Raw genomic sequence first — 14,028 nt, 5'->3', positions numbered from 1 at the left:
AAACCCGGGATTGAACCAGGGACCTTTAGATCTTCAGTCTAACGCTCTCCCAACTGAGCTATTTTGGCCTGTGCTGCTAGTTGTGGAGGTCACTGTTTTGGGAATTTGAAGATGTTCCACATCATAGAAATGCAAAGACATTTTGAATACAATTACAAGAATAACAAAAATTTCCAAACCGGAAGTAAATTTTTTAAACGTGTTGTGTTTTTGTACATTTATATGGTGTGAAAAGATGCCGAAACCCAGGATCGAACCAGGGACCTTTAGATCTTCAGTCTAACGCTCTCCCAACTGAGCTATTTCGGCCTCCTTTTACAGTAAGCGGGGACACTTTTTTAAAAAATTGAAGACACAACAACAGCATAGAAATCCAACTGCATTACAAACCAGAGTCCTCTCCAGCACAAGAAAATTTCCAATTACTTCACAGGAAGCTACATTTCTTTAAATTAGTTGATAAGTATCAATATACTAGCAAGATAAAGCTTAACATTGAAGCAAGGACCTTTAGAGCTTCAGCGAGACCATGGCAAAACCTAGAGATGAGCCAGGTACTTCAAGATCTTCAGTGTAAAGCTCTGCATACTGAGCAAGGACCTGTAGAGCTTCAGCGAGACCATTGCAAAACCTAGAGATGTGCCAGATACTTCAAGATCTTCAGTGTAAAGCTCTTTACACTGAACTATTTTAGCTTCACGAGAGTGAAAAGATGATCTCCCTTTGAAGAATTTGAAGACATTCCATCGTGAACTAAATTTCACAAAGTTACAATACATTTAATATGAACCTTTCCAAAACCCAGAAACTAAACAGGGACCTTAAGCCTAATGTTCTGCCAACCAAGCCATTTGAGCCTCTGAGAAAACGTTTTGTTTTCAATTGAATTATGTTCTATATTTTTCTCAGGACATTTTGAACAATCTGGCAATTTTCAGGCAGCATGGAAATTCTAATAGACTAAGAAAAAACAAAACAAAACCGAAAGACTTTTTAAACTTTCATCAATCACATTGTTTTGGTTACCAAGCATATCCAATATTGGATTTCAAGTAGGGATGTTGAGATTTTCAGTGCATCATTCCTTGCTGGTGGTTTTAAAGCCTACTGAAAACGTTTTGGGATGGATTTAGAAATGGGTACTTTTAATCATGTACTTTCCTGAATGAGGAGCATCCCTATCAATTTACGAAAGAAAAAGGAGACTTCCAAAATAGTTATCGGTTGTTTTATATCCAAAGAAGAACATGCCGAAACCCGGGATCGAACCAGGGACCTTTAGATCTTAAGTCTAACGCTCTCCCAACTGAGCTATTTCGGCCTGTGCTGCTAGTTGTGGAGGTCACTGTTTTGGGAATTTGAAGATGTTCCACATCATAGAAATGCAAAGACATTGTGAATACAATTACAAGAATAACAAAAATTTCCAAACCGGAAGTAAATTTTTTAAACGTGTTGTGTTGTATTTTTGTACATTTATATGGTGTGAAAAGATGCCGAAACCCGGGATCGAACCAGGGACCTTTAGATCTTCAGTCTGACGCTCTCCCAACTGAGCTATTTCTGCCTCCTCTTACAGTAAGCGGGGACACTTTTTTAAAAAATTGAAGACACAACAACAGCATAGAAATCCAACTGCATTACAAACCAGAGTCCTCTCCAGCACAAGAAAATTTCCAATTACTTCACAGGAAGCTACATTTCTTTAAATTAGTTGATAAGTATCAATATACTAGCAAGATAAAGCTTAACATTGAAGCAAGGACCTTTAGAGCTTCAGCGAGACCATGGCAAAACCTAGAGATGAGCCAGGTACTTCAAGATCTTCAGTGTAAAGCTCTGCATACTGAGCAAGGACCTGTAGAGCTTCAGCGAGACCATTGCAAAACCTAGAGATGTGCCAGATACTTCAAGATCTTCAGTGTAAAGCTCTTTACACTGAACTATTTTAGCTTCACGAGAGTGAAAAGATGATCTCCCTTTGAAGAATTTGAAGACATTCCATCGTGAACTAAATTTCACAAAGTTACAATACATTTAATAGGAACCTTTCCAAAACCCAGAAACTAAACAGGGACCTTAAGCCTAATGCTCTGCCAACCAAGCCATTTGAGCCTCTGAGAAAACGTTTTGTTTTCAATTGAATTATGTTCTATATTTTTCTCAGGACATTTTGAACAATCTGGCAATTTTCAGGCAGCATGGAAATTCTAATAGACTAAGAAAAAACAAAACAAAACCGAAAGACTTTTTAAACTTTCATCAATCACATTGTTTTGGTTACCAAGCATATCCAATATTGGATTTCAAGTAGGGATGTTGAGATTTTCAGTGCATCAGTCCTTGCTGGTGGTTTTAAAGCCTACTGAAAATGTTTTGGGATGGATTTAGAAATGGGTACTTTTAATCATGTACTTTCCTGAATGAGGAGCATCCCTATCAATTTACGAAAGAAAAAGGAGACTTCCAAAATAGTTATCGGTTGTTTTATATCCAAAGAAGAACATGCCGAAACCCGGGATCGAACCAGGGACCTTTAGATCTTCAGTCTAACGCTCTCCCAACTGAGCTATTTCGGCCTGTGCTGCTAGTTGTGGAGGTCACTGTTTTGGGAATTTGAAGATGTTCCACATCATAGAAATGCAAAGACATTGTGAATACAATTACAAGAATAACAAAAATTTCCAAACCGGAAGTAAATTTTTTAAACGTGTTGTGTTGTATTTTTGTACATTTATATGGTGTGAAAAGATGCCGAAACCCGGGATCGAACCAGGGACCTTTAGATCTTCAGTCTAACGCTCTCCCAACTGAGCTATTTCGGCCTCCTCTTACAGTAAGCGGGGACACTTTTTTAAAAAATTGAAGACACAACAACAGCATAGAAATCCAACTGCATTACAAACCAGAGTCCTCTCCAGCACAAGAAAATTTCCAATTACTTCACAGGAAGCTACATTTATTTAAATTAGTTGATAAGTATCAATATACTAGCAAGATAAAGCTTAACATTGAAGCAAGGACCTTTAGAGCTTCAGCGAGACCATGGCAAAACCTAGAGATGAGCCAGGTACTTCAAGATCTTCAGTGTAAAGCTCTGCATACTGAGCAAGGACCTGTAGAGCTTCAGCGAGACCATTGCAAAACCTAGAGATGTGCCAGATACTTCAAGATCTTCAGTGTAAAGCTCTCCACACTGAACTATTTTAGCTTCACGAGAGTGAAAAGATGATCTCCCTTTGAAGAATTTGAAGACATTCCATCGTGAACTAAATTTCACAAAGTTACAATACATTTAATATGAACCTTTCCAAAACCCAGAAACTAAACAGGGACCTTAAGCCTAATGCTCTGCCAACCAAGCCATTTGAGCCTCTGAGAAAACGTTTTGTTTTCAATTGAATTATGTTCTATATTTTTCTCAGGACATTTTGAACAATCTGGCAATTTTCAGGCAGCATGGAAATTCTAATAGACTAAGAAAAAACAAAACAAAACCGAAAGACTTTTTAAACTTTCATCAATCACATTGTTTTGGTTACCAAGCATATCCAATATTGGATTTCAAGTAGGGATGTTGAGATTTTCAGTGCATCAGTCCTTGCTGGTGGTTTTAAAGCCTACTGAAAATGTTTTGGGATGGATTTAGAAATGGGTACTTTTAATCATGTACTTTCCTGAATGAGGAGCATCCCTATCAATTTACGAAAGAAAAAGGAGACTTCCAAAATAGTTATCGGTTGTTTTATATCCAAAGAAGAACATGCCGAAACCCGGGATCGAACCAGGGACCTTTAGATCTTCAGTCTAACGCTCTCCCAACTGAGCTATTTCGGCCTGTGCTGCTAGTTGTGGAGGTCACTGTTTTGGGAATTTGAAGATGTTCCACATCATAGAAATGCAAAGACATTGTGAATACAATTACAAGAATAACAAAAATTTCCAAACCGGAAGTAAATTTTTTAAACGTGTTGTGTTGTATTTTTGTACATTTATATGGTGTGAAAAGATGCCGAAACCCGGGATCGAACCAGGGACCTTTAGATCTTCAGTCTAACGCTCTCCCAACTGAGCTATTTCGGCCTCCTCTTACAGTAAGCGGGGACACTTTTTTAAAAAATTGAAGACACAACAACAGCATAGAAATCCAACTGCATTACAAACCAGAGTCCTCTCCAGCACAAGAAAATTTCCAATTACTTCACAGGAAGCTACATTTATTTAAATTAGTTGATAAGTATCAATATACTAGCAAGATAAAGCTTAACATTGAAGCAAGGACCTTTAGAGCTTCAGCGAGACCATGGCAAAACCTAGAGATGAGCCAGGTACTTCAAGATCTTCAGTGTAAAGCTCTGCATACTGAGCAAGGACCTGTAGAGCTTCAGCGAGACCATTGCAAAACCTAGAGATGTGCCAGATACTTCAAGATCTTCAGTGTAAAGCTCTCCACACTGAACTATTTTAGCTTCACGAGAGTGAAAAGATGATCTCCCTTTGAAGAATTTGAAGACATTCCATCGTGAACTAAATTTCACAAAGTTACAATACATTTAATATGAACCTTTCCAAAACCCAGAAACTAAACAGGGACCTTAAGCCTAATGCTCTGCCAACCAAGCCATTTGAGCCTCTGAGAAAACGTTTTGTTTTCAATTGAATTATGTTCTATATTTTTCTCAGGACATTTTGAACAATCTGGCAATTTTCAGGCAGCATGGAAATTCTAATAGACTAAGAAAAAACAAAACAAAACCGAAAGACTTTTTAAACTTTCATCAATCACATTGTTTTGGTTACCAAGCATATCCAATATTGGATTTCAAGTAGGGATGTTGAGATTTTCAGTGCATCAGTCCTTGCTGGTGGTTTTAAAGCCTACTGAAAACGTTTTGGGATGGATTTAGAAATGGGTACTTTTAATCATGTACTTTCCTGAATGAGGAGCATCCCTATCAATTAACGAAAGAAAAAGGAGACTTCCAAAATAGTTATCGGTTGTTTTATATCCAAAGAAGAACATGCCGAAACCCGGGATTGAACCAGGGACCTTTAGATCTTCAGTCTAACGCTCTCCCAACTGAGCTATTTCGGCCTGTGCTGCTAGTTGTGGAGGTCACTGTTTTGGGAATTTGAAGATGTTCCACATCATAGAAATGCAAAGACATTGTGAATACAATTACAAGAATAACAAAAATTTCCAAACCGGAAGTAAATTTTTTAAACGTGTTGTGTTGTATTTTTGTACATTTATATGGTGTGAAAAGATGCCGAAACCCGGGATCGAACCAGGGACCTTTAGATCTTCAGTCTGACGCTCTCCCAACTGAGCTATTTCGGCCTCCTCTAACAGTTTGCGTGGACACTTTTTAAAAAAATTGAAGACACAACAACAGCATAGAAATCCAACTGCATTACAAACCAGAGTCCTCTCCAGCACAAGAAAATTTCCAATTACTTCACAGGAAGCTACATTTCTTTAAATTAGTTGATAAGTATCAATATACTAGCAAGATAAAGCTTAACATTGAAGCAAGGACCTTTAGAGCTTCAGCGAGACCATGGCAAAACCTAGAGATGAGCCAGGTACTTCAAGATCTTCAGTGTAAAGCTCTGCATACCGAGCAAGGACCTGTAGAGCTTCAGCGAGACCATTGCAAAACCTAGAGATGTGCCAGATACTTCAAGATCTTCAGTGTAAAGCTCTCCACACAGAACTATTTTAGCTTCACGAGAGTGAAAAGATGATCTCCCTTTGAAGAATTTGAAGACATTCCATCGTGAACTAAATTTCACAAAGTTACAATACATTTAATATGAACCTTTCCAAAACCCAGAAACTAAACAGGGACCTTAAGCCTAATGCTCTGCCAACCAAGCCATTTGAGCCTCTGAGGAAACGTTTTGTTTTCAATTGAATTATGTTCTATATTTTTCTCAGGACATTTTGAACAATCTGGCAATTTTCAGGCAGCATGGAAATTCTAATAGACTAAGAAAAAACAAAACAAAACCGAAAGACTTTTTAAACTTTCATCAATCACATTGTTTTGGTTACCAAGCATATCCAATATTGGATTTCAAGTAGGGATGTTGAGATTTTCAGTGCATCAGTCCTTGCTGGTGGTTTTAAAGCCTACTGAAAACGTTTTGGGATGGATTTAGAAATGGGTACTTTTAATCATGTACTTTCCTGAATGAGGAGCATCCCTATCAATTTACGAAAGAAAAAGGAGACTTCCAAAATAGTTATCGGTTGTTTTATATCCAAAGAAGAACATGCCGAAACTCGGGATCGAACCAGGGACCTTTAGATCTTCAGTCTAACGCTCTCCCAACTGAGCTATTTCGGCCTGTGCTGCTAGTTGTGGAGGTCACTGTTTTGGGAATTTGAAGATGTTCCACATCATAGAAATGCAAAGACATTGTGAATACAATTACAAGAATAACAAAAATTTCCAAACCGGAAGTAAATTTTTTAAACGTGTTGTGTTTTTGTACATTTTCATGGTGTGAAAAGATGCCGAAACCCGGGATCGAACCAGGGACCTTTAGATCTTCAGTCTAACGCTCTCCCAACTGAGCTATTTCTGCCTCCTCTTACAGTAAGCGGGGACACTTTTTTAAAAAATTGAAGACACAACAACAGCATAGAAATCCAACTGCATTACAAACCAGAGTCCTCTCCAGCACAAGAAAATTTCCAATTACTTCACAGGAAGCTACATTTATTTAAATTAGTTGATAAGTATCAATATACTAGCAAGATAAAGCTTAACATTGAAGCAAGGACCTTTAGAGCTTCAGCGAGACCATGGCAAAACCTAGAGATGAGCCAGGTACTTCAAGATCTTCAGTGTAAAGCTCTGCATACTGAGCAAGGATCTGTAGAGCTTCAGCGAGACCATTGCAAAACCTAGAGATGTGCCAGATACTTCAAGATCTTCAGTGTAAAGCTCTCCACACTGAACTATTTTAGCTTCACGAGAGTGAAAAGATGATCTCCCTTTGAAGAATTTGAAGACATTCCATCGTGAACTAAATTTCACAAAGTTACAATACATTTAATATGAACCTTTCCAAAACCCAGAAACTAAACAGGGACCTTAAGCCTAATGCTCTGCCAACCAAGCCATTTGAGCCTCTGAGAAAACGTTTTGTTTTCAATTGAATTATGTTCTATATTTTTCTCAGGACATTTTGAACAATCTGGCAATTTTCAGGCAGCATGGAAATTCTAATAGACTAAGAAAAAACAAAACCGAAAGACTTTTTAAACTTTCATCAATCACATTGTTTTGGTTACCAAGCATATCCAATATTGGATTTCAAGTAGGGATGTTGAGATTTTCAGTGCATCAGTCCTTGCTGGTGGTTTTAAAGCCTACTGAAAATGTTTTGGGATGGATTTAGAAATGGGTACTTTTAATCATGTACTTTCCTGAATGAGGAGCATCCCTATCAATTTACGAAAGAAAAAGGAGACTTCCAAAATAGTTATCGGTTGTTTTATATCCAAAGAAGAACATGCCGAAACCCGGGATCGAACCAGGGACCTTTAGATCTTCAGTCTAACGCTCTCCCAACTGAGCTATTTCGGCCTGTGCTGCTAGTTGTGGAGGTCACTGTTTTGGGAATTTGAAGATGTTCCACTTCATAGAAATGCAAAGACATTGTGAATACAATTACAAGAATAACAAAAATTTCCAAACCGGAAGAAAATTTTTTAAACGTGTTGTGTTGTATTTTTGTACATTTATATGGTGTGAAAAGATGCCGAAACCCGGGATCGAACCAGGGACCTTTAGATCTTCAGTCTAACGCTCTCCCAACTGAGCTATTTCTGCCTCCTCTTACAGTAAGCGGGGACACTTTTTTAAAAAATTGAAGACACAACAACAGCATAGAAATCCATCTGCATTACAAACCAGAGTCCTCTCCAGCACAAGAAAATTTCCAATTACTTCACAGGAAGCTACATTTATTTAAATTAGTTGATAAGTATCAATATACTAGCAAGATAAAGCTTAACATTGAAGCAAGGACCTTTAGAGCTTCAGCGAGACCATGGCAAAACCTAGAGATGAGCCAGGTACTTCAAGATCTTCAGTGTAAAGCTCTGCATACTGAGCAAGGACCTGTAGAGCTTCAGCGAGACCATTGCAAAACCTAGAGATGTGCCAGATACTTCAAGATCTTCAGTGTAAAGCTCTCCACACTGAACTATTTTAGCTTCACGAGAGTGAAAAGATGATCTCCCTTTGAAGAATTTGAAGACATTCCATCGTGAACTAAATTTCACAAAGTTACAATACATTTAATATGAACCTTTCCAAAACCCAGAAACTAAACAGGGACCTTAAGCCTAATGCTCTGCCAACCAAGCCATTTGAGCCTCTGAGAAAACGTTTTGTTTTCAATTGAATTATGTTCTATATTTTTCTCAGGACATTTTGAACAATCTGGCAATTTTCAGGCAGCATGGAAATTCTAATAGACTAAGAAAAAACAAAACAAAACCGAAAGACTTTTTAAACTTTCATCAATCACATTGTTTTGGTTACCAAGCATATCCAATATTGGATTTCAAGTAGGGATGTTGAGATTTTCAGTGCATCAGTCCTTGCTGGTGGTTTTAAAGCCTACTGAAAAAGTTTTGGGATGGATTTAGAAATGGGTACTTTTAATCATGTACTTTCCTGAATGAGGAGCATCCCTATCAATTTACGAAAGAAAAAGGAGACTTCCAAAATAGTTATCGGTTGTTTTATATCCAAAGAAGAACATGCCGAAACCTGGGATCGAACCAGGGACCTTTAGATCTTCAGTCTAACGCTCTCCCAACTGAGCTATTTCGGCCTGTGCTGCTAGTTGTGGAGGTCACTGTTTTGGGAATTTGAAGATGTTCCACATCATAGAAATGCAAAGACATTGTGAATACAATTACAAGAATAACAAAAATTTCCAAACCGGAAGTAAATTTTTTAAACGTGTTGTGTTGTATTTTTGTACATTTATATGGTGTGAAAAGATGCCGAAACCCGGGATCGAACCAGGGACCTTTAGATCTTCAGTCTAACGCTCTCCCAACTGAGCTATTTCTGCCTCCTCTTACAGTAAGCGGAGACACTTTTTTAAAAAATTGAAGACACAACAACAGCATAGAAATCCAACTGCATTACAAACCAGAGTCCTCTCCAGCACAAGAAAATTTCCAATTACTTCACAGGAAGCTACATTTATTTAAATTAGTTGATAAGTATCAATATACTAGCAAGATAAAGCTTAGCATTGAAGCAAGGACCTTTAGAGCTTCAGCGAGACCATGGCAAAACCTAGAGATGAGCCAGGTACTTCAAGATCTTCAGTGTAAAGCTCTGCATACCGAGCAAGGACCTGTAGAGCTTCAGCGAGACCATTGCAAAACCTAGAGATGTGCCAGATACTTCAAGATCTTCAGTGTAAAGCTCTCCACACAGAACTATTTTAGCTTCACGAGAGTGAAAAGATGATCTCCCTTTGAAGAATTTGAAGACATTCCATCGTGAACTAAATTTCACAAAGTTACAATACATTTAATATGAACCTTTCCAAAACCCAGAAACTAAACAGGGACCTTAAGCCTAATGCTCTGCCAACCAAGCCATTTGAGCCTCTGAGAAAACATTTTGTTTTCAATTGAATTATGTTCTATATTTTTCTCAGGACATTTTGAACAATCTGGCAATTTTCAGGCAGCATGGAAATTCTAATAGACTAAGAAAAAACAAAACAAAACCGAAAGACTTTTTAAACTTTCATCAATCACATTGTTTTGGTTACCAAGCATATCCAATATTGGATTTCAAGTAGGGATGTTGAGATTTTCAGTGCATCAGTCCTTGCTGGTGGTTTTAAAGCCTACTGAAAACGTTTTGGGATGGATTTAGAAATGGGTACTTTTAATCATGTACTTTCCTGAATGAGGAGCATCCCTATCAATTAACGAAAGAAAAAGGAGACTTCCAAAATAGTTATCGGTTGTTTTATATCCAAAGAAGAACATGCCGAAACCCGGGATTGAACCAGGGACCTTTAGATCTTCAGTCTAACGCTCTCCCAACTGAGCTATTTCGGCCTGTGCTGCTAGTTGTGGAGGTCACTGTTTTGGGAATTTGAAGATGTTCCACATCATAGAAATGCAAAGACATTGTGAATACAATTACAAGAATAACAAAAATTTCCAAACCGGAAGTAAATTTTTTAAACGTGTTGTGTTGTATTTTTGTACATTTATATGGTGTGAAAAGATGCCGAAACCCGGGATCGAACCAGGGACCTTTAGATCTTCAGTATAATGCTCTCCCAACTGAGCTATTTCGGCCTCCTCTTACAGTAAGCGTGGACACTTTTTAAAAAAATTGAAGACACAACAACAGCATAGAAATCCAACCGCATTACAAACCAGAGTCCTCTCCAGCACAAGAAAATTTCCAATTACTTCACAGGAAGCTACATTTATTTAAATTAGTTGATAAGTATCAATATACTAGCAAGATAAAGCTTAACATTGAAGCAAGGACCTTTAGAGCTTCAGCGAGACCATGGCAAAACCTAGAGATGAGCCAGGTACTTCAAGATCTTCAGTGTAAAGCTCTGCATACTGAGCAAGGACCTGTAGAGCTTCAGCGAGACCATTGCAAAACCTAGAGATGTGCCAGATACTTTAAAATCTTCAGTGTAAAGCTCTCCACACTGAACTATTTTAGCTTCACAAGAGTGAAAAGATGATCTCCCTTTGAAGAATTTGAAGACATTCCATCGTGAACTAAATTTCACAAAGTTACAATACATTTAATATGAACCTTTCCAAAACCCAGAAACTAAACAGGGACCTTAAGCCTAATGCTCTGCCAACCAAGCCATTTGAGCCTCTGAGAAAACGTTTTGTTTTCAATTGAATTATGTTCTATATTTTTCTCAGGACATTTTGAACAATCTGGCAATTTTCAGGCAGCATGGAAATTCTAATAGACTAAGAAAAAACAAAACAAAACCGAAAGACTTTTTAAACTTTCATCAATCACATTGTTTTGGTTACCAAGCATATCCAATATTGGATTTCAAGTAGGGATGTTGAGATTTTCAGTGCATCAGTCCTTGCTGGTGGTTTTAAAGCCTACTGAAAATGTTTTGGGATGGATTTAGAAATGGGTACTTTTAATCATGTACTTTCCTGAATGAGGAGCATCCCTATCAATTTACGAAAGAAAAAGGAGACTTCCAAAATAGTTATCGGTTGTTTTATATCCAAAGAAGAACATGCCGAAACCCGGGATCGAACCAGGGACCTTTAGATCTTCAGTCTAACGCTCTCCCAACTGAGCTATTTCGGCCTGTGCTGCTAGTTGTGGAGGTCACTGTTTTGGGAATTTGAAGATGTTCCACATCATAGAAATGCAAAGACATTGTGAATATAATTACAAGAATAACAAAAATTTCCAAACCGGAAGTAAATTTTTTAAACGTGTTGTGTTGTATTTTTGTACATTTATATGGTGTGAAAAGATGCCGAAACCCGGGATCGAACCAGGGACCTTTAGATCTTCAGTCTAATGCTCTCCCAACTGAGCTATTTCGGCCTCCTCTAACAGTAAGCGTGGACACTTTTTAAAAAAATTGAAGACACAACAACAGCATAGAAATCCAACTGCATTACAAACCAGAGTCCTCTCCAGCACAAGAAAATTTCCAATTACTTCACAGGAAGCTACATTTATTTAAATTAGTTGATAAGTATCAATATACTAGCAAGATAAAGCTTAACATTGAAGCAAGGACCTTTAGAGCTTCAGCGAGACCATGGCAAAACCTAGAGATGAGCCAGGTACTTCAAGATCTTCAGTGTAAAGCTCTCCACACTGAACTATTTTAGCTTCACGAGAGTGAAAAGATGATCTCCCTTTGAAGAATTTGAAGACATTCCATCGTGAACTAAATTTCACAAAGTTACAATACATTCAATATGAACCTTTCCAAAACCCAGAAACTAAACAGGGACCTTAAGCCTAATGCTCTGCCAACCAAGCCATTTGAGCCTCTGAGAAAACGTTTTGTTTTCAATTGAATTATGTTCTATATTTTTCTCAGGACATTTTGAACAATCTGGCAATTTTCAGGCAGCATGGAAATTCTAATAGACTAAGAAAAAACAAAACAAAACCGAAAGACTTTTTAAACTTTCATCAATCACATTGTTTTGGTTACCAAGCATATCCAATATTGGATTTCAAGTAGGGATGTTGAGATTTTCAGTGCATCAGTCCTTGCTGGTGGTTTTAAAGCCTACTGAAAACGTTTTGGGATGGATTTAGAAATGGGTACTTTTAATCATGTACTTTCCTGAATGAGGAGCATCCCTATCAATTAACGAAAGAAAAAGGAGACTTCCAAAATAGTTATCGGTTGTTTTGTATTCAAAGAAGAACATGCCGAAACCCGGGATTGAACCAGGGACCTTTAGATCTTCAGTCTAACGCTCTCCCAACTGAGCTATTTTGACCTGTGCTGCTAGTTGTGGAGGTCACTGTTTTGGGAATTTGAAGATGTTCCACATCATAGAAATGCAAAGACATTGTGAATACAATTACAAGAATAACAAAAATTTCCAAACCGGAAGTAAATTTTTTAAACGTGTTGTGTTGTATTTTTGTACATTTATATGGTGTGAAAAGATGCCGAAACCCAGGATCGAACCAGGGACCTTTAGATCTTCAGTCTAACGCTCTCCCAACTGAGCTATTTCGGCCTCCTCTAACAGTAAGCGTGGACACTTTTTAAAAAAATTGAAGACACAACAACAGCATAGAAATCCAACTGCATTACAAACCAGAGTCCTCTCCAGCACAAGAAAATTTCCAATTACTTCAAAGGAAGCTACATTTATTTAAATTAGTTGATAAGTATCAATATACTAGCAAGATAAAGCTTAACATTGAAGCAAGGACCTTTAGAGCTTCAGCGAGACCATGGCAAAACCTAGAGATGAGCCAGGTACTTCAAGATCTTCAGTGTAAAGCTCTGCATACTGAGCAAGGACCTGTAGAGCTTCAGCGAGACCATTGCAAAACCTAGAGATGTGCCAGATACTTCAAGATCTTCAGTGTAAAGCTCTTTACACTGAACTATTTTAGCTTCACGAGAGTGAAAAGATGATCTCCCTTTGAAGAATTTGAAGACATTCCATCGTGAACTAAATTTCACAAAGTTACAATACATTTAATATGAACCTTTCCAAAACCCAGAAACTAAACAGGGACCTTAAGCCTAATGTTCTGCCAACCAAGCCATTTGAGCCTCTGAGAAAACGTTTTGTTTTCAATTGAATTATGTTCTATATTTTTCTCAGGACATTTTGAACAATCTGGCAATTTTCAGGCAGCATGGAAATTCTAATAGACTAAGAAAAAACAAAACAAAACCGAAAGACTTTTTAAACTTTCATCAATCACATTGTTTTGGTTACCAAGCATATCCAATATTGGATTTCAAGTAGGGATGTTGAGATTTTCAGTGCATCAGTCCTTGCTGGTGGTTTTAAAGCCTACTGAAAACGTTTTGGGATGGATTTAGAAATGGGTACTTTTAATCATGTACTTTCCTGAATGAGGAGCATCCCTATCAATTTACGAAAGAAAAAGGAGACTTCCAAAATAGTTATCGGTTGTTTTATATCCAAAGAAGAACATGCCGAAACCCGGGATCGAACCAGGGACCTTTAGATCTTCAGTCTAACGCTCTCCCAACTGAGCTATTTCGGCCTGTGCTGCTAGTTGTGGAGGTCACTGTTTTGGGAATTTGAAGATGTTCCACATCATAGAAATGCAAAGACATTGTGAATACAATTACAAGAATAACAAAAATTTCCAAACCGGAAGTAAATTTTTTAAACGTGTTGTGTTGTATTTTTGTACATTTATATGGTGTGAAAAGATGCCGAAACCCGGGATCGAACCAGGGACCTTTAGATCTTCAGTCTGACGCTCTCCC

At 37.8% G+C, this 14,028-nt stretch overlaps 9 non-coding genes across 9 annotated transcripts; all 9 read right to left on the bottom strand.

Moving 5' to 3' along the window:
* Window positions 1-1,248: 1,248 nt before the first annotated feature.
* Window positions 1,249-1,321, bottom strand: TRNAL-UAA (transfer RNA leucine (anticodon UAA)). The gene has a single exon. It is a non-coding gene; the product is annotated as a tRNA-Leu (tRNA).
* A 1,185-nt stretch (window positions 1,322-2,506) lies between these two features.
* Window positions 2,507-2,579, bottom strand: TRNAF-GAA (transfer RNA phenylalanine (anticodon GAA)). Its single transcript has one exon. It is a non-coding gene; the product is annotated as a tRNA-Phe (tRNA).
* A 173-nt stretch (window positions 2,580-2,752) lies between these two features.
* Window positions 2,753-2,825, bottom strand: TRNAF-GAA (transfer RNA phenylalanine (anticodon GAA)). The gene has a single exon. It is a non-coding gene; the product is annotated as a tRNA-Phe (tRNA).
* Window positions 2,826-3,764: 939 nt separating this feature from the next.
* TRNAF-GAA (transfer RNA phenylalanine (anticodon GAA)) lies at window positions 3,765-3,837 on the bottom strand. Its single transcript has one exon. It is a non-coding gene; the product is annotated as a tRNA-Phe (tRNA).
* Window positions 3,838-4,010: 173 nt separating this feature from the next.
* On the bottom strand, window positions 4,011-4,083 carry TRNAF-GAA (transfer RNA phenylalanine (anticodon GAA)). The gene has a single exon. It is a non-coding gene; the product is annotated as a tRNA-Phe (tRNA).
* Window positions 4,084-7,528: 3,445 nt separating this feature from the next.
* Window positions 7,529-7,601, bottom strand: TRNAF-GAA (transfer RNA phenylalanine (anticodon GAA)). Its single transcript has one exon. It is a non-coding gene; the product is annotated as a tRNA-Phe (tRNA).
* Window positions 7,602-8,786: 1,185 nt separating this feature from the next.
* TRNAF-GAA (transfer RNA phenylalanine (anticodon GAA)) lies at window positions 8,787-8,859 on the bottom strand. The gene has a single exon. It is a non-coding gene; the product is annotated as a tRNA-Phe (tRNA).
* Window positions 8,860-11,302: 2,443 nt separating this feature from the next.
* On the bottom strand, window positions 11,303-11,375 carry TRNAF-GAA (transfer RNA phenylalanine (anticodon GAA)). The gene has a single exon. It is a non-coding gene; the product is annotated as a tRNA-Phe (tRNA).
* A 2,351-nt stretch (window positions 11,376-13,726) lies between these two features.
* TRNAF-GAA (transfer RNA phenylalanine (anticodon GAA)) lies at window positions 13,727-13,799 on the bottom strand. Its single transcript has one exon. It is a non-coding gene; the product is annotated as a tRNA-Phe (tRNA).
* Window positions 13,800-14,028: the final 229 nt, after the last annotated feature.

Source organism: Engystomops pustulosus, chromosome 1, assembly GCF_040894005.1.
Source record: "Engystomops pustulosus chromosome 1, aEngPut4.maternal, whole genome shotgun sequence".
NCBI classification, from domain to species: domain Eukaryota; kingdom Metazoa; phylum Chordata; class Amphibia; order Anura; family Leptodactylidae; genus Engystomops; species Engystomops pustulosus.
The sequence above is the reverse complement of the archived record's forward strand: the minus strand, read 5'-3'. Positions and strand labels throughout refer to the sequence as shown.